Source organism: Xenopus tropicalis, chromosome 2, assembly GCF_000004195.4.
Source record: "Xenopus tropicalis strain Nigerian chromosome 2, UCB_Xtro_10.0, whole genome shotgun sequence".
NCBI lineage: Eukaryota > Metazoa > Chordata > Amphibia > Anura > Pipidae > Xenopus > Xenopus tropicalis.
Window position 1 is genome coordinate 127,802,154 of NC_030678.2, and position 25,300 is coordinate 127,827,453.

Sequence of the window (25,300 nt, forward strand, 5' to 3'; positions counted from 1 at the left end):
GTACCACAATATTTTCATACAATACAAATTTTTGCACAATTAACGCTCATCAGACACTATCGTTATTAATGCAAATTTTTGCCAATCGTACTTAAAAACATCCAAAATTTGGACTTTGACAAATGTGCCCCAAAGGGTTTTCTGCATATATCTATCATTATTTGAAATCATTAAATATATTGCTCTTATTAATAGTAGCGATGGGCTAATCTGTCTCGTTTTGCGTTGCCAAAAATTTGTGGAACAAAATTTAGCAAAAAATTGCTAAAAGCATTAAAGTTAGGATTTTTTTTTTTTCATTTTTTGCAGTCCATTGGAGTCTATGGGTGTTTTTTTATGGTGAAACCTGGCAAAATATCTCATTCATCACTAATTAATAGTAATTATGTTAATAATTCTGGTGTTTTGGCACCAGACCTATGTGTATATATTATTAGCTATCCATTGAATATATTACACTGCTTCCAGCCTTATCAGTCTTAAGAATTATGGAAATTATGAAATCTCTTGCTTTCTGACAGTTTTCTGGCATATTGTAAAAAACATTTAATTCTAGCTGCCAGGGTTAAACGGAAATTTGGGGATGTGCCAGTTTCCATGTAGACATAGTGCTCCTGATGGATTGCAACTATGTGGTAATCAGTACATTTACATGTATCTTTCTGGTTTTACTGTTAATTGCTGGTGCTTGTAGTAAACTGGCAAATATTCTATGATGTCACACACAAAAAGGATCGAGGAGAGATCCAAAACAATGTAATATAATGAATGTGATACCCTCATTTTTATTGGAGCCCAGATGTGTAACTCACCCATAACAGCTAATCAGACATTTACTCTCATTAGTGTAAATGAAGAACCAACATTATTTGCTGATGCAAATGTGCAGTGCAATTATCACTATCATCAATATCATAATCATATAGTATCAGCAAGTTATTTAGGGTAAAAAAAAAGTTTACAGACTAAAATAGTATTGGAGGGCTCTACTCACAAGAACTTACACTCTAAATTGTAAGGCACCAGTTGGCACATAAGTATGTGGATACTATAAGTAAATAAGCCCCAGTGCCTCTTTAATAGGTAATGCTAAACTGTAAGTAAAAGCTTCTCTGGACAGGACTGTTTTGTCTGACAATGATTAATATTCTTCTACACAAAGTTGCGTGGATGAACATATAGGAAGAGCATAGGGCTTGATTCACTAAAGGCTGGTAAAGGTTAATGCACAAATTATTACCTGGATCATACATTAACTTTCATCTTTGAGTTCATAAAGGCAATATGTCAAATTGATAATCCATATGCAGTTACAAAAACTAAGAAAAATAATCTATACATGTGTTATTTATTGCTATAGCCTGGTTCATGAAACTTAAAATTAGGCAGATAATTAGAGCCATTAAAGAATATTTCATAACCTACAGCAAGAAAGCAAGCAACAAGAAATATAGTCAGCCTTCATGAATATTTTTGTAAAATGATATTAAGCAATAATTTTAATGACAAAAAGAAGAAACAGAAGATGTGTATCGTTGTGTATGTATACACAGTGATTATTAAATAATATAAATTAAAACGGTATAAATCATTTTCAATGTTGCGGTTTGGGAAAAGGCAATGTAGTTTTCATGGATATGGTATGAAGCATCAGTATTTGATGTAGATGTTCTTTTTGTCTAATGATGCCATTCTTTTGGTAATTTCTGACCTTTTTTGGTGGCCATGTATGGTATGAGTGGGGGCGGGGGTCAGATTTTCAGGGTCAGCCCTATACTGGCTAGAGGCTGAAAAGACTTTGGGCTGGTGGTTTTTGAAAAGTCCATATAGGGTTTAATAATTATTGAAAATACTAAAAGCTGGAATTTGGCATGGGCAATTTCTGTAACATGTCATCAAACAGCAGAATAGTTTCAGAAGTTGGGTCATTGATGACGTTTTGGTGCTGGCCCATGTAACATAGATATAAGCAGTTATGTTTAGTACAAAACTGGGGCTCTACGGTATAATGTTTGTCTAGTTAATGGTCTCTTTTTTAACTCAAATTTCCATGAAATCAAACCCAAACATAAACATATTTCAAATATTCCTTCACACAGGATTATGTAAAATTCAGTTTGACTAGACTTTGATCAGAAAATCTTAACCCTAATTAAAATATAGCTAGTTTCTAGAATTCCAAAATGTATATCTTTTAGCAATTTCTAGCTATGGGTTATGGTCCAAACATTCCATTCATTAATGTTTTTACCAGGAACAAGAATGATCATAAATTGCTTTTTATGGGCACTTTAACCATTCCTTTTGTTATTTTGTTATATTGATTATATAATGTTGCTTAAGGTATAATGCTATTTAAGCACAGCAGGGGCATTTGAGTTATTTTTAAGACTCATAAGTCTAATGTTGTGGATAGAGCTTTATTTCAAACATAAAACATAAACATGACATTGCTTTCGATGGTAAATAGCGTCTGCAATATATCTGATGCCTGAAAGTATGATAATAGAACAAAAATAGCCAGTAATAATTTGGATGCTAACGGGGATGTTTAATCAAACAATCCTGGCAAACTCTACTAGTTGTAGTTACCTTTGGCAAGATAAAAGCGCACTGTTTAGAAAGCTTGTGATATACTGTCAGCACTCTATATGGGGTTTTCTGCATTTTCAGTTGAGACTATTCATTCCAGTTCTTTATTTATTTCAGCGAATTATGTGCATTTTCAATTCTCACCCAGTGGCTTAAATAACATTTGTGTTTTACAGCCTGACAGAAAAACTAATTGCTCCCCATGTGAGCAGGTTTTTTATTCTCTGTTTTATGCCTATCATGTGCCAGCCATATTCTCAAAATATTCTTAATATATGCCCAATTGCTCCAGGAGTCACCAGTGTCTGGATTCTCATTTACAGATGGTGACATTACCCAGAGGTGCCTTACGGATAATTATAAAAATGTCCTACCAACAAGATTTTGCATAGTTTTATATGATACTTGGAGTTCAAAATAGGCCTCTAAAATACAGCCTTATACATATTTCAATACATATGCATGACTAATTCCTTCTTTCAACAATGATATGTTATATTATGCAGTATGGGGAAATATATTCAAACCTTTCACCTGTTCATGCAGAAAACTACTACCTGCTCAAACCAAAAAGTAGGATTTTTATTTCCTTAGGGTTTTAATATTAACTGCACGTTCTATATTAAGGTCAAACTAACAAAAAAAAAGATTATAGTTTATCTATTTAAAAAGTTTGTACAGGTAGGGGATTTCTTATGATGGTAATCAAGCTGCATGAATCCAAATTGGTGGCAGAAAATCCTACTGGGTTTATTTATTTTTTTTATGTCTGCTAGCGCAGTGGGCTGTGGGTGTGGTCTTGGGATACTTACATTGGTGTCCTTATGCGTTCTTACCCATTTCTGTTGCTGATTGTTTCCTGTTTCCTTATGGTAAGGATCTGGAGCTGGAGCACCAGGACCAGATCTGTAATCTGGTGAGTCTCTACCAACATCCTAGTACCTAAATTTGTGGTAGTAAAGAACTACCAGTATAAGGCAGCTAAATGCCTTCTGCCATGCAGTGGTAATCATTTACTACAGTGGGAAGCAATGAACAAATACTATCCCAGTATTAAGACTCAAGGGGCAGATTTGCGCAGGCACGGCTGCATTGAAATCTTTACGCCTGTTCATTTTTGGCGTATTTCTGACTGCGCGTTCTTCTACGTTTGTGCTAGTATATTCGCAGATTTGCACTACAATAAACTAATTTAGGTATGTCATTAATAAAACCATGTTAATGTTAATTTATGATATGTTGATTAGCATTATTAGAAAAATATAATTGTTAATTTGTTTACAATGTTTTAATAACATTTTCCCTTCTTTTTTTAACTTTGCTATAAAGGCAGTTTCCCTTGTTAATGTGATGGAGTCTTTCAACTTCAACTTTTTTCCATTTAAACACCAACTGACTAGGTTGTTAAGTTAGGAAGCATGTAGTTGGTATGGGCTTATTAGAGCATTAGCTTGCGCCATCTATGCACACAATTTATGACAAGTTTTGTGTCGTCATATGTGCAGTTTTGCGACATCATATGTGCATGTTTGTATGGCGCAGCAGTTTGCGGCAACACTAGCGATGAAACTTTAAGCGACCGTGTTTGCGCTATACTGTTAAATATGCTTATGCGCAGGGTAAAAGTTTTGCCTCTGCGACTATTATAGTGCTGTGATGCGTTGGTAAATGAGCCCCACCAAGTTTTCTATTAAACAGTTATGGCTTACTTCAAAACCAAGTTGTTTTTGGAGTAACTACCACTCCAGGATTTTTAGCAATTTGCCTACTGTGTTTAATAATCTAAAGATGTGTGAATTGGTGCCATGAATGCTATAGTATTTATCCTATTATACAAGACACAAACATAGATCAAAAAAGATAAAGGGAAGCCTTGGACAACAATTGCTGAGTGAAGCCTCATGACTGGGTGCAGGCTCAGTCATAAGGTCATTTTGGAGAAAGAAACCAAGACCCACCCACCATTCTATTTGCTTCCTATTGTGTTACTTGTCACAATTGTGGCCTAGATTATTAGGAAACAGAATAAGTTGACATAGGTGAAAGGTAAGTATCATGGTAGCTATGGATAGTAAAGGGTTTAGGGGGTGACAGTCCATTGTCACAACCATGTGGTGGGTTCCTGGCAATGGGGATAGAGATTTGCAGTGCTGGGTTAATTTCAGAATTTATTCAGGGTTACATGGTTTGGAGCTTCCTCTCTAAGAGTGAAGGGTCTCTGGGACGTGGTATGTTACATACAGTATACTTATATTGGTCAAAGCATGTAATCTTGCGTACCCACGATGCTGGAAGATTATTTGGACCATTTCCAGGGACTATAGACTTCAGTAAATATTTCTGTCAATAGGTTTGTTAATATTGTTATTATATGCCTGTTATTCAATATGTTATGGCTAGGTACTGTTATCTTATGTCATATAATAAAGCTGTGGTAATTATCAATTTCCAATACAATACAGGGTGTATGTTGCTGGTAGTTCTGGGGAAGGGGCAGTTATTTGGCTCTACCCATCTCATGCTCAGTGTACATAGTCCAAATAATTGTATTTCCTTATAATTCTGGAAATTATTATTAACATGCAAATTTCTTTCTAAGGTTATTACTCCCAAAAGATTTCCCTTTTGTTGGCCACCACAGGGATCACCTGGCAAGAGTGGGAATGCTGGGAACTAAAACATGGACCTGACTACTTCTCCTGTATTAACTATAGCAAAAGGGAAAGTTGTGCTCACCACTAAACTAAATTTGATTATTAAGTGTGGGTGCAATGATGGTGTGACCGCAAAATGCATACAGACAACAGATCCTCTGCACTCACTCAGTATCAATATATATATAAAATATTTTTATTGAAAACCACATTTCTTTAATTTGCTGTTTGCTCTTAGTTTTTTACCCCCTTGAATATGTTTTTGCATGGTTGGATTTAAAAAAGATATTAATTCTTTTGAAAACTAAGTTGGGAAAAACACAACCAGAAATGAAAATAAATAAATAACTAAATAAAAGAGCAATCCTGTAAAAAAACAATGAGATTGAGATTTAGCTACAATTCATGCAAAATGACTCGAAAATAAAAAAAATTTTCCCTAAGTAATCAGTATTATAATATATATATAAATATAATTACTTGTAAATTTGATATTCTTTAAGTACTACATCCCAATAGTCTTCCTAAACATTGTTTGCTGAGAGCATTCTCTCTGACAACAACTTAACTCAATGAAGGGTGAGGATATCCTGGGTTTAAATCAAATTCTGTAATGTCATTACATCAAATGCCTTCTGTGTGATTTTCTATCTTACTTTATGTGGCAGACATCTGCAGGAGTAATAAAGTCTTGGAAATCTGAAAAAAACAAGATTTTCTTCTCTTTCACAAAACAATATATATGCACTGAATTATAAAATAGCACACGCTTACTTTATGCTCAGTATATTTCTGAAGAGTGCAGTACATTTATTGTCAGACCGGCACCACTGGATGGCACCCTTGTTCTACCTGCAAATCCTGCAGTAGTCGTCTTACCAAATAAATTATTAAAAGATTTTTTAAAAAAGTGTGGGTGAGATTTTATTCACTAAGTGGGAGATTACTTTCCTGCGTGATTGAATTTGTATTTATCAAGTTTACCTTTGTAACTACATAAATATAAAATATATCATACGCCCTGCACTTTAACAAATATTCTACCCTGGTTTAATAACAAAGATGTTAAGCTATCTTTAATGATAATAGTTGTTTGAATAAGTCAAACTGCTATAGAATTGTCTTCACAAGAAACTGACAAAATCCTGCCTGGCTTCTGCATGTTTGTCGTTTCCTATATTTGTTTTGTTGTGGGAAAGGCATTTACCATTAAAAGTGTACAAAAAGATGAAAACATACACAAAGTGTGATGCTATTAGTCACTCTTTGATACATCATGCAGGTTTACATAGATCATGGGCAGAGCTCACACTGATTATGCTTAGTTTATTGCAGGAAGTGTGTCCAACCTGTGTACCATAAACTGTATTAGTAATGCCTTGCACGTCTATTCCCTCGATGCAAGCTCCTAAAATGCCAAGGACATTTTATTTGTATGCACTTTGAAGAGAGAATGCCTGGTTGGAATCCATGTCCTTTCCTTCTGATATGAGGAATTTTTGCTTATTTGTTGCTCTTCTTTTTGTAGATTTGGCATCTAAATATAACATTTAGGTTTCACCTTACACCTGAATAATTCTGTCACACATAGCTAGCTAGTTTAGCTAGTTATACCCACTCTTGCTGACTTTTTGCAAATGCTTTCAGAATTTGCTAAAAACAGTACTGGGTGATTTCAAGTTGGCATGTCATTCTGAATGATTAGTGATCTACATATCCTGCTGAGCAATTGTATTAAAGAGACAGTGTACCTCTTTTTCAGCTTTTGTTCAGTAAATAGAGCTTGTGCTGGACATACTTTTTTCCTATTGTTTTAATTTGGAAATATCTATTGTTTTTGTTATTTCATGCACTAAACGGAAAATCTGAAATTTAAACAAGAGTCACATTCTATTTCCTGATCCCAGTGAGCAAAATTAAACCATAAGCCTAGTGAGAAGTCTCTGTATAATAAGCTGCTTTTTATCTAAAAAGACAACAGGCTGCAGCTGAATATAATTTATCTGCTAACTCATTGGTTTAAAACGTATACATAATGTACACATTGTATATTGATATGCAAATGTGTTGGCAAGATGGCTGCCATATTCACATATTGGTTGGCACTGTATAGTTACCAATAGGATTTATTGAGGTCATACGCACTGCTATGCAGATAGATTGACATCATGATGTGCTGCATGATCTCAACCAATTGTAACATCATCTGTCATCTCGCGTGAACTTACATGTGACATCAGACACTAACTTACACACTGGGGGTGGTACTGAAATGTATTTAAGTTTGATTGGTACTGCTATTTGGTTGTGTGTGCTTTTTCACTAACTAAGGGGGTGTGAGGCCCTTGAAATGGCTAAAAGGAAACAGTCACTTTATATTCTGAAGTGAACTCATTTTTTTCTCACTTTTTTAAACATTGCTACAACAGTGTTAACCTTATTTCATTCTTTCTGGTTCCCCCTTTTTTTCTCTATCTTGAAACTAAAGAATAAACAGAAAATGATAGTTATAAGTGGAAGTGAAAGAATACAAGGCAACTAAACATTTTCATTTTATTTCCACCAATACATTACCACCCAGTAGTAATATTTTGATACGGACCTTAATGCAAGGAAGCACTGTGATTAGTAATTGATCATATGTGCCTATTCCAACTGCAAATGTCTAGCTCGACAGACATGATTGCTACATATTCTTCTGACTGTTCTGCCTATATCACTTAAGGCTTGAGGATTTGAAAAACCAGGGTCTACAAAGCTGGGAATGTTACTGTTCAGAACTGTACTGGCTTTAAATACATGTTATTTATGGTTATCATTAAATTTTCCTTGCTTTGTATTTTTTGGGGGATGGTAGTTTGGATAAGTGTTTAGATTGACATTCACTCTATGGATGTACAATATGTACAGTGCTTACAGTATATGCATGGCATAACTTAGACAGTCCACCAGATTTCAATACCAGTTGTAATGGTTATCTTCACTTACAGTTTTACAATTTCCACAGACACAAATACAAGAGCAATAAGGACAATGACTCCTGCAGTCTGCACTCTTAATCTTAAGGCAACCCAGAGTGCAGTGCAGTCAGGTACAAGGCAGCACCTATTGATGCTCACTAGATTTCTCATCTGAATGATAGGCAAGCTAGGGGTTGTGCAAGGAGATGACCAAATATTGCACTCACTCTGCCCCTCATGAATACAGTATTCCCTGAAGAAGTGTGGGTCTTTGCGCTCCATGTGAGAGTTAAGTTCAGGACACATTGCAAAGTATGAAAAACATGGCGGTGAGCACTCATTTTTTGCACTTCACACCCTGTACTGAATTTCCTAAAGGAATACTGTCATGCAAAAACATGTTTTTTTTCCAAAACGCATCAGTTAATAGAGCTTCTCCAGCAGAATCCTGCATTGAAATCATTTTTTAAAAATGGAAACAGATATTTATTGTTATATTCTTATAACTTTATATTTAATTTTGAAATTTCACACGGAGCTAGCCACATTCTGCATTTCCCAGGGTGTCCCAGCCATGTGACCTGTACTCTGATGCTCAGTCGCACTTTACTGCTGAGCTGCAAGGTGGAGTAATATCACCCCTCCCTTTCCCTTCCCAGCAGCTGATCAGCAGAACAATGGGAAGGGAGCAAAATAGCAGCTCCCAGTAGATATCAGAATAGCACTCAATAGTAAGAAATCCAAGTCTGGCTTGGGACTCCTCTAGTTACACAGAAGTAGGAGAAAAAATAGGTTATCTGAAAGCAGTTGTAATGTGTAGCGCTGGCTCTTTCTGAAAGCTCAGGATCAGACACAATGCAGATGGCTGCCTGCACACCAATATAACAACTAAAAAAATATATATTTGTTGGTTCAAGAATAACATTTTAAATGGTAGAGTGAATTATTTGCTATGTAGACAGTGTAATTAATAAATAAAAAGTAGACCATAAAATTCATGAAGCTTTAAGTGAGCCCTAAATGTGTACATGTCCTCCCCTATAAGATCACATGCATCTATTATTTCTATGTTTCCTTACTTTTGTTTAAACATAGCAATGAAAACATAGTTATACTAATGTATGTATACTTTTTGGGTAGATGGAGCTACATTTTAATATTCACATCATAGAACTACTGTAAATATTCCCCAAGAGAATATCTTACAACCCAAAACTGAAATTATTTAATGCATGGTTAATAAAAAAAAACCTATGGCAACCAATGCCAGAGCAAAACTTTGATAGCTATCCATAATATTAATTATTAAGTTAAACTCTACTTCATCTGCTTTACAGATTTAAATGAGTTAGAGCCAATGTGGTGTATTAATAAAGTAAAAATAAACTAAGCATTCAATTACAAATATTCTTAAGATGGTCCTCTCTGCTGAATAAATGCTTGCTTTAAATTAAATATTCAGCAATGCCTTAAGAAATAACTGACATCTGAACCAATATAAGTTATTTTTACATTAATAGGCTGACAATGAACACAGCAGATTGCTAGGGAGGTGGGGGCCCCATCCTTGCAGATTCTATGAAACCTGACCTTCCTCACTATTGACTAGTGACCGCTATACTATACAACTATACTCACTCTAACTGTATGAAGAATTTGAGCAGAACGTCTAGTGAACCCTATTCTTCCTTCTTTTTAAATTATCCCCTCAGCTAAACCAAGGAATGGAATAAAATGCAGTGGTACAATGAATAATATAATAAAAGTGGTAAGTAGAAAAAAAAAATCACATTTCACAATGTAATAGTTTTCATAAAAAGGTAAATGCATAAACTCCTTATCCAGGATTTACCGTGTCTAAACCATGTTACAGACATTGTAGTTTAAAGGGAAACTATACCCCCAAACAATGTAGGTCTCTATAAAAATATATTGCATAAACAAGCTCATATGTAAAACCCTGATTCATCAAAATAAACCATTGTCATGAAAATATACTTTTTTAGTAGTATGTGCGATTGGGTAATCCTAAATAGAAAATTGCCATTTTAAGAATTAAGGGCCGCCTCCTGGGATCATAGGATTCACAGTGCACACAAACAAGCCAAGGCACACATGCATGCTAGGCCACATCAGCCAATCAATTCTGCCTTTTGCTTCCACACTACTTCCTGTTACAGTTAGAGCTGCATTATTTCTGGTCATGTGATCTCTGAGGGAGCACACAGCTCATCACTAAGTAGTGGGTCAAGGGAACGTATGTAAAAGGGCAAAATTATTGAAATATATATTTCAGTTTGGTGAGATTCTTTAATAGGTCACCTAACATAATATAAACTATCTGTTGGTTAAGTATTCATTCTGGGGGTATAGTTTTCCTTTAATTAGTAAACTTCTTTCATTGTGTGTGATTAAATTCAGACTGATTGGAACCCTATATGTACCATACAGCCTTTAACACAGAGAGGTGGCATAAACTCTTTCCATATATACCTCTAGAGCAGCAGTTGCTGACCTGTGTTGGTGCCTCCTGGAGGTGGGATTACAAAAAGAAAGGGACTAGTCTGCAGACCAGTTAGGATGAGATTTTGGGAGAATACCTGTTTATTCTTGTAGATACAGTATACATGAAAGACCAGCTTGGCAGTCAATTAAGAAAACATGTCAAAATATTACTGGGAATATTTACCTTATATCTGGAAGCTTAGGGCCTTAACAAAGGTTGGATCTTCAAAGGGGTCTAGAAGTGATAATCTGACAATTTCTGCTCTACAGCAAAAAAATGTAAATGTAACCCTAATACAGTTCATTCTCATTAAAGAGGTGCCGAATAAAAGAGAATTAAAATACATTATAAACATAAAGGACAATTGCAGAGTTGTTCATCTTACTTTTTTCTACAAATCTCTAAAGTGTCATTTCTAAGTGTCATTTGCAGAGCTTCCAGACACTTATAAATGACTTGACAAAAGGGAAATCTCCAAAACGTACATCACCTGAATGTCCAAATGTGGCACAAAACCAGGTGTGACATATCTGCTTACTCTGTGTATATAGAGGAAATAACTAGCTCCGCTGTTGTCAAATAAATAGATGTTATCAGTGGCAATATAAGAAATAATGTATGCCTTGAAAAAAAAAATCCAGGTCAGGGAAATCAAAGATTACTTCTTTTCTTCTTACATTTGTTGTATTCTAATATTTTGCAGTAGTGGGTTTATTATTTCCTATAATAAGGCACATGTCCAAGTGAAATTATTAAACATCAATGTGATGACACAAAACACTGTCTCTAAGGATTTATTTTTAAGGGAATTTAAGGCAATTGTGTGATAAATATCGATATAAAACCTAATTTATGTGAATAAAATAATTTTTTTTTAACCATAGGCAAAACTAAAATCTAATAATTTATAATGTTGCTCCTAAATAAACAATTCCTTCCCAGGGAAGGGGGATCAGTACAGAAGTTTGAGGTTCTAAGAAATCTGTATATTTATACATGCTTTAAAGATACTCACTGCCTTTAGGTTTGTTTCTGTGTATCCCTTACGCTACAGGGTATGTTAAGAGAAGGCTTTCCATGAAGTTGCTATGGTAGTGATGTGGATCATGAAAAAGCTTCTGGGCGATAAACACATTTCTGATCTTATCAATAAAGTATTCCATTTTCTGCTTCTAAATTCTTATTGGTCCTTCTACTTTCTTAAAAAGCTATTGTTAGCATTAATTCTAGCTCAACATCACATTCCTAATAAAACTGCTGTTCAGAAAATATATAATTTTATTATATTCCTCACTAAATCAGACATTTCACTATAATAAATATTTCAATCTAAGAAATGACATTGCAGCAGAATGAAAATAAATGACAATGCTATCTCCAAAGAGACAATGTATTATATCAGAATGTGCAAAATGGTCCAGGTTCTTGCCTTTGACAAGACAATGTTCAAAATGAGACAGCCAGAAGATATGCTTTGCCCAATCAGGGAGTCTTAGAACACATAGAAAATTAACTATATGCAGGTAAGCATGATTTTAATACACCTAAGAATTTAATGAAGACAGTATTTTTTTAACTGGAAACGACAGTAGTTAATAAGCATAAAGAAATGCACCAATACGATAGTGTTTAGTCCTTAACATTTAGAAACTGATCGCTCTTCCTAAGTACAGAGGAAGGGCGAAATACTGCAATGCAAATCATTAAACTATCTTTCTACTGACATGAATGTAGTTTCCAGCTGTAGGAAGCAATGATTATGCATCAAAATTAGAAAATAATTGCCCTATCATCTGTTGGGTTTATTCTTTATTTATGGCAATTCATACAAACGTATGAGTGCTTTATGTGCTGTCTCTACATGAGTGAATGCTGCCATAACACTTGCTTGTATGTGAAAAAGAATACCATCACTTTATGGGAACTAGGGGTGTTAAACTGTTGTAGCTTATGAGGGCTCAGAGAAGCTGGAGAAGCAATAATAGATGCAGATTTAACTATCATTCTTCTGAATTGGAACAGTACATTCAGTTGAGCAAAAGAGGTTGTTTAAATTGACAATGCCCTTATTAAATTTCATTGGGAATTAAAGATTGGAAGGGGAGTTAAAGCGCAGCACTACTTCTGACCTCTAACACCCCTCTGAGGTGCTTGTCTGCTCAAATGAAAACTATTTTTACAAAATGCCACCCTTACCTGTGTGTATAAATATGCAAATGTCATTTCCAGCTGTAAGAAGCAATCATTATGAATTATAATTAGCAATAATTGACCTATCTTCTGTTGGGTTTATTCTTTATTTATGGTGATTCATACAAACTTATGAGTGCTTTATGTGCTGTGTCCAAAACACTGCTATTTCTGCATAACACCACTTATACATGATTGAATGCTGCCATGATACTTGATGCCAGTGACATTGTTTACAAACACCCAAAAAAAACAACAAAAACTTTATAGGAATTAGGGGTGTTATACTGTTATAGTGTATGGAGACATTAGAGAAATTGGGGAAGCACTAACGGGTGCAGTTTGAACTATCACTCTTCTGTACTGGAACAATGCTTTCCATTGAGCAAAAGAGGTTGTTTAAATTGACAATTCCCTGATAAATTTTTATTGGGGATTAAAGATTTGGAGGGGCGTTAAAGCTCAGCACTACTTCTGACCTAAAATCCCTCAGAACAGCATGGTGTTTGTCTGCTCAAACGAAAAGCATTTTTACAAAATGCCACCTTTATCTGCCTTTATAAATATGCAGATTGGTTAAACATTAAATTGTTAAACTATTGAAATAAAGTTGGAAGTGCTGTGGATACTTTGGGATTTTCCAATTCAAATTTTGGCAAATCTCCCCCTACATTTTATATTTCGACAAGGGTTCTGTGTAGTTCAGCATTTTCTTCCCTTTTCTCTCTACTATTCTTCTCACCTTTATTTCTATAAATAACTTTATCTTGAAGATTGTTAACTTGTAACGAGAACCTCAGCCACCAGATAAAACGTATGTATTTTAATATAGTTACCCAAGCTGTAAAATGTTTTCTGCATACCTGATAGCAAACATAGCATCTCTTTGTAAGCACCATCTTTTTTTTTTCAATATATTGTCTTATGAGTTTTGTGTAAAGCCTATAATCTTACATCCAAAACACATAACATACAGATATCATCAGTAATAATGCAAAATGTAAATTATATTGCAATATCCTCTAACAATATGCCTGTGTGTTTGCCAGCTGTATAATGCAGAAAATGATAAATGACAAACTATATCACAGTCACCTGTTTGCAAAGAACAGTTCTAAGCACGCTACATTTTGTTATTTGCAAAATCCCCTCTCAAAATGTCGATCCAGCACAGGCTGAAAACTCCTAAGTAATGCTCTCAGGAAGTTCAGCAACAAAAACAAGGGATATGTCGTACTTTAGACCATGGAATTTGAATTTTGCTTTATTTCATTTTTGAGCTATATGACAATTCAAGTAAAACACCAAACGGCAATTCTTGTATTGAAATGCTCACATTTTAAGCATAAAACTTATGATTAATGCTTTTGCTGAGATTGGCCATTATATTTATTAGAATTGCATGTTATAATTCTTAGAGGACCTTTTATGTGATTTATTAAAACTGCCTGTAAAAAAAAGCATAAATTAAAATTCTGGAACAAATCAATGAGCCAAAATAAAATTCCGAAATGAATTGCAAATCCTCTACTGTGTAGACTAACTTAAAAAAAAAAACTTTGTCTGCCCATGTTAATATTGCAGTGGCAAAACACATGGAATGTGTAAGGGTATACCAGTGGGTGTATAATACCAGTGAGCCTACTGTATAGCAAAATCAAACAGCCAATCAGACAACCAGTGCTAGAACTGTTGATCACATATATAGTTACATAGTTACATAGAGTTGAAAAAAGACCAGAGTCAATCAAGTTCAACCCTTCCAAATAAACCCAGCACACACAACCTATACTTAACGATCTATACACTCACATACATAAACTATATATACTGTATATATACAACCATTAATATATATTAGATATTAGATACTATGCTTGTTCAAGAAGTCATCCAGGCCCCTCTTAAAGGCATTAACAGAATCTGCCATCACAACATCACTAGGAAGGGCATTCCACAACCTCACAGAATATAGAACAACAATTCTCATGTACTTCTTAACTTCTCAAGAACAAAAATCTACATTACCCTTAATATTTACTAGGCATCTAGAATTTGTGTTACAGCATGACTTATGCTTATGTTCTATACCCACACGTAAGTACAAAGATTAGTGATGAGTGAATTTATTCCAACAGGCATGGATTCACTGTGAAATTCTGCATTTTGCCATTGGCAAATATTTTTGCAGAACTGCTGTGAAAATTTGAGTGAGGAAAAAAGTTGTGGTGGCATCAAAAAGTTGCAGTTGCAAAGTCACATATGAAAAAAAGTCACATGGTAGCCACACTTCACAAATCTTTTTTGCAGTTTCACTAATTTTTCAGTGAAGAGAAACAGGACAGATGCGCTCATCACTGATGCCTATTTATGTATAATATTGTAAAGAAACTCCTCTTGCCACACTTCATTCTACAAAAATTAAAACTGGTAGCCCATGATATCTGTTCCAACAACCATTAGCTACAGCACAATGTTCCTTTTATTTCATGATGGTGCAGGTCTTTAAAATGAACACAGTTTTCACATTAGTGAGTTTAATAAAAGAAGAATCACAAAAGAACCTGTTCATTTCAATGTTGAATACAGTATTTGTTCACTTACAATGTAGAATCGAGGTAGTTTCCTAATATGGCTAAAGCTAGAACCACGATTAAAAATAAATAAATAAATAAATAATATATATATATATAAAAGCAGAGGTGGTGATATAAACATATTTGTCCTGTGCTCTTCTAATAACTGGCACTTTGTTTACTCATGTAGTTGAAGCTGTACGATTTATATTTGACTTGGGAAGTGTATGTCTCATACAAGCCCTGGGGTTCTAGTTTGCTTAAACAAGCTTGTAATTAGTGTCTCAGAAGTGACAGTGCAATAATTCCTGCAAGCTATTGGAAATAATTTAATAGTATTTCTAAAGAGAAAATGTTTGGCTGCATTCTCAGTTGAGGCTTTATTTTGTATAAGCAAGCAAGACTTTTAAAGAATATAAATCGAAGACTTACACTATAATGCTATACAGTGGATGACCTTTTACACTGAGAGAGCATATGTTAAAACAATATACTTCTTTACTATATAATGCAATCACATAATTTTGAACAATTAACAGACCTTTGTGTGTTTTCAATGATGCCTAGAAAGAAACATTGTCTAAAGCATACTGTTAGATAAGTATAATTACAATACCAACTCATAAAGACATAGACCATATCGATTTGTCTTCCATCAAAACAAGATAGTAACCAAGTTTGGCACCTGAAGATATTGCATGTTTTATTGATTCCACTATTGAACAGGGTATATAGTAGAACTTCTTACTGAAAACCACTATTTTGTGACAAAAAGAAAAAATAAATAAACAATACAACTTTCAAGCAGATCTTCATTAATGCACTATGGACATTTAGAATTTGTATATTACAATATTACATTTCAATATTTTATTATTATTGATTTTGTGAATATTTGTTCAAGTTATGATTTTTATTCCATAGCACTAATGCTATAGAAAATGCTGATGCTCAAAGAAATTTCAGTGGAGTTGATGAGGTGTATGTAATGAGATGTGTTAATTAGTTCCTGATACAATCTGTGTTAGTAGGCTAGAAACTATAGGACTATAAATATTAGCATGTGACTTGTTTGATGGTATTTGCTTATAAAGACATTTCTTTACCTTTTCTAGGAAGACTGATCAAAAATGACATGAACTACATTTATAGATCCAGGCCAGGCTCAGATTCATTAAAATATGCTATATAAAGATATATTGCTCAATACATGCACCAAATGCTAGCAGGACAGATGATCAAAGAATTTCAAATTGACTGGAATTTTAGAACTGCTTACATCTAAAAAAAAATAATTGTCAATAGATGTCACTGCGCTCCTCACATTGCCACTCTCTTATGACTGTCTATCATTGTGTAGCCACTACATGGGTATGTGTATCCATACCCCCATTCTAACTCATACACAAGATTTTGGAATTATAAAAAGCTGGACTTCATAACAGGGTCAACAAAATGGCATCTGCCTGCTTGTTTTGATTATAAATTCCAAGAATAACGGAAACAGAATTTAAATAATTAATACAGTGTAAGGAAAGTATATGTTGCTCGACTGACACAATAGAAATGGATTTGGAATTATTTCTCAAAATGGCAGGTCCCCTTTAATAGCTAACATTTTATACTCAGTTTCATGTGTGTGCTAATGAGCTGGGGCGTAAAAGCTCCCTGCTTTTCCACTAGAGCCTTTTTGAGCTAAAGGTAGGTGCAATAGGTCTTACTATTCAGTCACATTGTTTGCTGGGGGGCTTTATTTTAATTGCATCACAGACTCAAAGTCATTAGACAGTGTAGGACTCACGTACAATGAGGGGCCTTGACGTGGCACGTGAGCTTACATATTTTGGCCAAAGTGTGGTACTAACACCTCATGTTTTGTAAAAATTATTTTTAAAGGCTAACTAAGCGCTGGCAATCTTTCTTTTTCTTTGTGTATAATTAATGGCTTTTTATCATTTCTAGCAGCTGGTCAACTCCAGATTGTGGGTTAGACCGAGCGCTGGCACAATAGTGTGTTTCTAGCAGCTGGTCAACTCCAGATTGTGGGTTAGACCGAGCGCTGGCACAATAGTGTGTTTCTAGCAGCTGGTCAACGCTACAGCGTGGGTTAGACCGAGCGCTGGCGATTTCTTTCTGTATTTTATACTCAGTGTTATATATATTTGTATAAGTATATTTGTAAATTGCTCCTGTTGGTAAAAGATTGGCACATGGATACTGTTAAGATTACTTAAGGGGTTAATTTATCAAAAATTGAGTTAATGTTGATTCTATAGCCGAGAAAAAAATGACAAAAAAAACGCCAACATGAAAAAAGTTCAAGTATTATCTGAAACCTTGAATAGTCTGGAGTTATTGAATTTAGAAAAATGTCATAAAAAATTGAGTTTATGTTTTAGTCTCATATAAGATGAATGGAACAATGTGATTGTCACTTGTGTGTGAGTTTTTTTCTTCTTGGCCTCAAAAATTAGTGTAAAGCCTGCAATGTATTTCCACACAAATTATGCTAAAAATGTTTTAATTGTTGCCACCCACTATATTAAAGAGTCTGCATTTTAGCTACTGTGACTTCCCTCATTTCTTCATTGTCTATATGAGGCTGAAACATGACCCCCGTCACAACCTGCATTATTTCTAATGTTTCCTCTTTGCTACATTTCCTTTAAGAATGGCAACTTTTTACTTTCAAATTTTGCCTCAAAAAGCCTACTCTGTGAGGGAAGAGTGTTATCTGCAAACTCCAGTACAGTGCTGTCCAACTGGCGGCCCTCCTCTGTGTGGCCCCCCACCTGTCTGGCTGCTTTGATGGCTTACTCTTGTGTAAGCTTTAAATGGTATCAGTATTGTGATTAACTGCCCCCCTGCATGGTTCTCACCTCAGATTCAGGCTGTAATCAGGCTGTATTGTTTAAATATGTAATCCCCTGTGTTGTTCACACCTTTTAATCTCTGCATTGTTCACCCCCTGCAGTGTTCACACCTCAGGCTCAGGCTGTAATCACCCACATTGTTCCCCTGTTCACACCTCAGACCCACAAATAATCCCACAAATAATCCCTGCACACTACAAAAAGAACATATACTGGTATTGCAATTATAGTTTTTTCATATATAGTTATTGTGCAGACTGTAGGAGCAGTGCCAGCATTGTGTCACTGTATGCTGCTTGTGTGTGCCATACACATAGGGCAAGCAGAGTATGGCACACACAGGCAGCATAGGGCAGGCAGAGTATGGCACTGACAGGCAGGCAGGCAGAGTATGGTACACACAGGCAGGGTAGGGCAGGCAGAGTATGGCACACACAGGCCAAGTATGGCACAAACCAGCCAAGAATAGCACACACAGTCAAAGTATGGCACATGCAGGCAGGGTAGGAAAGGCAGAGTATGGCACACACAGGCAGGGTATGGAAGGCAGAGTATGGAACACACAGGCAGGGTAGGGAAGGCAGAGTATGGAACACGCAGGCAGGGTATGGAAGGCAGAGTATGGAACACACAGGCAGGGTAGGGAAGGCAGATTATGGCACACACAGGCAGGGTAGGGAAGGCAGAGTATGGCACACACAGGCAGGGTAGGGAAGGCAGAGTATGGCACACACAGGCAGGGTAGGGAAGGCAGAGTATGGCACTCACAGGCAGGGTAGGGAAGGCAGAGAATGGCAGGTTTTTGCTGTACTACAACCATTAATATGGGTGTGGTCACATGATAACATGGGTGTGGTTTCAAGTGGGTGCAGTTTCAGAAAGGGGAGTGGTCAAAACTGTCTTCCATTATCGGCCCTCCACCACGTAGGTCGGAAAAATTCCGGCCCTCAGTACCACAGAAGTTGAACAGCACTGCTCCAGTACATTGCTTAAGATTCCTCCACCCAAACCATTAACGAACAAATAAGTAGACCATATGGAAGTTGAACCCTACTTCAATTAGAGAATGCTCCTTTAACAAGCAACCTCTGTACTTGATCTTTTAGACAGTTTTTGTCTAAGTACAAACATTACCAAGACCAACAGTTTAGTTTTGAAAACAATTATTTATGTGGCACTGTATGAGGAGCTTTGGCAAAATCCAATACTGTAGGTCACTAAGTAGTCACCTACTGCAACATTACTGTCCAAGTTCCTATTTACATTGACATTATTAAACATGATATAACTTTATATTAAAAAAATAGCAATACAACAGTAATACCTAAGAGATATTTCTAGTTGGTGTATGCTTTCTATCAATAAAGTGTCAGGTACTGCAGTGAGAATAGTCAGATGTGTTATATTAAATTACTGGGGAAGACTTCCTACGATACAGTATGTTGGCCTCATATATTTTATATGGAGTTTATTTAATTTATTCAAAGCTAATTATTTTACAAATAGACAATAATTAACACTGACACACACATTTACATTTTAGAATTAAATTATTGTGTCCCTTCAAGATCACAGACTGATTTATATGATTCCAGGTCTTTGCTTTAGAACACAAGTTTTCAGGAAAAAAATATTTTTCATTTGTTAAACATAACATTTTGTATATAAAGTGTAACTGCGTACATTACACAGATTGTGGCTTATATAACAAAGGTGCATTTTTTTTAAAAAAAATTGCCATTGCTTAGGATTAAAAGTTTAACAAAGCAATCATGTTGTAAACAACAGTAAAATACTAAGAACATATTTTTTGCAGATAAGCATAAATATTGCTGGCAAATGATTTACAGAAGTTATACATCTGACAAGACATTCCAAGTATTGTGTTAGAAAATGGCAAAATAAAGGATTTTAGTGTCTGCAATAAATAGAGTTTTAGGTTAATACTAGTGGTTAGTGGAAATGGTGCCTGGGGACTTAAAACCCTCAGGTAAAAGGGAAAATGAGTTTTTTATGTAAGGTAAGGAACTGTTGTTAAAGGAAAAAGAAAGGTAAAGTCACTTGGGGGTGCCAAAATGTTAGGCACCCCCAAGTGACTTTAACCGCCTACCTTTTACCCCGGGCTGGTGCCGCTGTCAGGAGAAAACAGCACCAGCCCGGGGTAGCTGCCGGCGCTTCCTCCTTCCGGCTTCGCTGCGCGCGCATGCGCAGTAGAGTGAAAAGCCGAACTTAAACATGTGCATGCCCGGCCACCGGCAGTTTAGGAAGTGGAAGGCGGAAGGAGGAAGCGCTGCGCTCCAGGTGCCCCGGGCTGGTGCTATTTTCTCCTAACAGGGGCACCAGCCCGGGGTACAAGGTAAGCGGTTAAAGTCACTTGGGGGTGCTTAACATTTTGGCACCCCCAAGTGACTTTGCCTTTCCTTCCCCTTTAAGGGGCGGGGCACTTGTTATAGCATTAAATAGCTCAGGGGTGATTGGCTGGCAGGGGTCCAATAGAAGTAGAGTAACTGGAAGTCTGGGAAAAGTGGGCTATATAAGGGCCAGCACATGGTGCTTCGGTCATTCTTTGCTGGGTCACCTGCAGAGAGCTACAGAGAGGAGTGGCAATCTGCAAGACATTTTATGCTGCATTCGTGAGGATGTGGGTCAAGAAGAGATCCTGATGCTGATTTTGCAGTGCTAGTTGGCTTCACCACCAGAATGTCACGAAAGTCCTTACAGTCCACCATGCGAGGAAGCCACTTCACCTCCTTCCTTGGGTCATCAAGACGCAGCATAGCTAAAGTTGGTTCCGGATCAGCACAATGGGTTTCCATTACAACAGCTGGAACTTCTAAAGAAGAAATTAATGAAGAGGAAGTCGCCAGTGGTCAAGACTACAGCTCCACCAAAGTGGGAAGAAGTTACATGGTTATGGCCCTTCATGTCCCCCTTCTATGCTTGGGGCTCGTTCTGCGGCTGTTGCAAGTAGCAGCATAGTGCCTCAAGCAGGTGAGAGCTGTAACAATACAGTCCCCCACCACCACACACCAGGCTGCACAGGAACTTTCTCTAGGTCGCAGAGCCACCAATGGCCAGCATATATCCCCAGCAGGAGATAGCACTCTAATTAGTGAAGGTCTTCAAGTTGGGGTTTTGGATACTGTCCAATGATCAGCCTATTTGTAAACCTTTTCCAATAATATAAAATATATCCAGGCTAACCCTCAACTGGTGGCACCTTCTAGTGATTTAAGGGTATCACTTTCTGGATTGATATCTAAAAAAGAGGCTGGAGCTTATAGGTTTATTCATCATTTGTCTTTTTTGGCAGGGGGCTTGTTAATGATGGGACTGGCTGGGAATTGTCAACAGTCATCATATGCTTCATTTGACAATGCTATTGAGGTGGTCCAAAAATGTGGACACAGGGCATTGACGGCTAAAAGTGATGTGGAGGCAGCAATTAGGCTGTTAACAATACATCTGGAATGTTAGAATTTGGGGCTCCAATTAACGGTGTGTGCAACATTTTTTTCTTTACGTGTGTAATTTTTTTGATGCGGGTGACAATTTTTTGTCACAAGGTGGATTTTTACACATCAATTTTTTTCGCCCCTTTCGCAAAATAATCCGCCAATACCGAAACGTAGAAATTTACCATGAATCCATGCCTGCCAAATTAATTTGCTCATCACTACTGGTTGCAAGTCAATTGTACATTATTTAGATAATTTGTTGTTTGTGGACCCAGCTCCAGAAATAACACTTTCATGTGGTTGACACATAAATTACATAAATTGGGTATCCCGCTTTTAGAAAAAGGTCCAACTGACAACTTTCATTTAATTCTTAGGAATTGAAATTGACACTGAAAAAAGGGAATTCAGGTTGCCAGTGGACAAAATTATTAAGTTAAGGAGCTGAATTTTTTTTTTTTTAATATTAAAACATTTATTGAAGATTCCTCAAATTTATAAAGAGATACAGCTTTTTCGGAAAAAATATTTAACGACATGGTTTTACTAAATAAACTGGTGTTTGTTAACACATTTAGGGGTTTTATGTTTGTTTAGATAAGTTGTGTTTAGGGCACTTAAATGAAACATTTGGATAAAAGTGATGCACATCCCAGGCAAAACTAACCTTTCAGCCTTTTAGTTTCACAGGCTCTGGGAGATTGCTAGCCAAGGGATTCCTTGTGCAGGTTACTTATGGGACCTTTTGCTGCCAGAGTTCAGCAATGGTTGAGTGGTTCTTTAGCGGAAAAAACTTGGCAGTGCTACAGTATATTTGCAGTTGGAATTAGTGGATATCCTTCAGAGAATATCTTCAGTGTGAAGTGGGCTTCGGCAAGGAATGCTTAATATGGTATGTTTTGGGACAGTGCCAGGCTCAGCTTTCGGCTGGAGCCATATAAAAAATGTTCATCGGGTATTTTGTTTTGGTTGAAGCTGTTAGAGCAAGAAGATGTTACCGAATCCTTTTTAGTTAAGTAAATTGTCAAAGGTATTAGCAGGATCAGAAGGCCTGCTGATGTGAGGAAACCTACTATAATGTTGATCCTAAATAGGTTGATTTCAGTTTTGCCTCAAGTTTGTTATTCCTTTTATGAGCAGGTTTTATTTAGAGTTTTGTTTGGTTTTTCCTTTATGCGGTGTTAAGAGTGAGCAACAAGAAGGTACCGGGTTGGCTTATGAGGATGTGTCCTTAGTGCAAGAAAGGATTAAACTGTTGATCATAAAATCTAAAACGAGAGATATGGTGTTTTGGTTAGGTAGCAGTGCGTTCATTAATATTTCTACTAGTTCTACAAAGTGCCAGTGCTTTCTACACAACTGTTAAGAGTAGGTGAAATAAACAAAATATAATAGAAATACAACATATCCAATAAAAATAGTTATGTAACATCAGACCATACACAAACATTATCACAAATCTGTGGGAAACATGATATAGGTTAAAAGAAGGGTCAAATTCTTGTGGGATTAGGTTGGGTACATGAAGGGTCTAGTTGTTGTGGGATCAGGAATGTTAGTAATTTGGTATATGAGATGAGTATCTTAAGGTTTGCAGATACTAATAAAGTCTTATGCCATGATGTTTCTGTGGATGGGTCCAATATGAAGGAAGCTCTAGTAGCATGAGTGATACCGATGCATTCAGAGGGGAAAACAGGAGAGGGTCATGTCATGGACAACCTCCCCCCCACACCTGATTAGTGAGGTTATAATATTGTATACTCTCTCAACAAAGATACTGTATGTAGTTGTCTTCTCACATCCGAAATATTGTAATGTATTTACTTAGCATTGTTTTTTTGGTCAGAACCTTGCTTACTTCATGCTTACTTTACAGTCGGAACTGAATAAGCAATTTAAGCACAAAACCATTTTACTGATCAAAATAAAACAGCATAAACTAGCATTTATTATGGTTTCACCTGTATCATGTCTGATTTAAGCAAAAGGAATGAACAAAGCATGCATTGTGAGCAATTCTGCACTGTGACAGAACCATCTGCTGTGACATGACTTGAAGCTAATAATTATGTGTGTGTATATATATATATATATGTAGCATGAAAAGAAGGATTTGTTTACTGGTTTTCAAAGTTGATAACAATGAAAATTCCTCCTAATATCCTGATATAGTTGATGGTTTATCCAGAATACTTTTGATTAGAACCAATAACTCATATTTTTCATTTATAATGGATGTCATTAAATTGTTATGAATGTATCATTGAGCAACAATATTATTTTGGATTTTGGATGTTTTCCAGCCTCAGCAGATGATATATAGGCTGTGTGATCATAATAAGCAAACATGCGCTGTTCCTGAGTGCATAAACATTACAGAATTTGTATTAAGAAAATATTAAATTAATAATAATAAATATTAAATTAAATCCAATATATTTGCAAATTATTCTATATGCAGACATGCTGTAATAATGACAAGAGCCACAGGAATCTAACATATCATTAACAAACATCCTGGGGAAAGTTTTTCTAGCTGAACATTCTGTACGTGTGTGCATCTGTGGTAATAACTGGCTTTTTTGATTCCCATTATATTTATTATATTTTCAAAGCACTCTCTCTGCCCCAGGCACAACATGTGGGGTATTACATTGCATTGCTGTAAGGGGCAGCTAAGCCTTCTTACACTTAGAAAACCCCTAGGGTTGTTAAAACACGTTGTTGACATCCCTACCTAGATGCCTTATAGTAAATACATAAATTGTACCTCCTTAAACTGTGACTCCTCATGCCCAGTATCGGACTGGGAATTTAGGGGCCCACCAGAAAACCTTAGACCCTAGACCCACTTTCCAAACAATTTTTTCTTCTTTCCTCACCCAACCTCTTTATTCTTCTAGTCTTTAATTTACATGCTAGCATATATTCCTGCATTTATTTCTCCTCTTTATTCTGATTCAGAAATAGGGAATGACCATGAAACAGGCCAAATTGTCAGGAGCAGAAGGGCCCACTTACACTTGGGCCCACCGGGAGTTTTCCTGTTATCCTGGTCGGCCAGTCCGACAATGCTTGTGCCATAGAATGTGCTGGGGTGAGGGGCGGAGCTTATTCTTGGCTACAGGTTAGATAATACTCTAGAGGGGGTTTGTAATAAAAATCAAAAGTCCTGTGTAAAATTTGTTAATGTTTGGTGCTGCTCGCAATGAAATACTGTTTATTAAACATCTGCTTGAAGATGGCATAAATCTTAATGCAAAGTTTTATTATATACACTGTGCACTTACGCAAACTAAACAATTCTAAATCTCAAACTTACTGTGGCAAGACAAGAAAAGGGCTCACAATTGGTATTTTCTGTTGCGCAAATGCAAAATTTGTAGCAAAGCTAAAATTTCGTCCCATTGCAACCGTTTTTTCCCTCCTGTGTTGTAAACTTAAACATCTTATCCACCCCTCAAAACAGTCCACTAAAAAAAATGAAT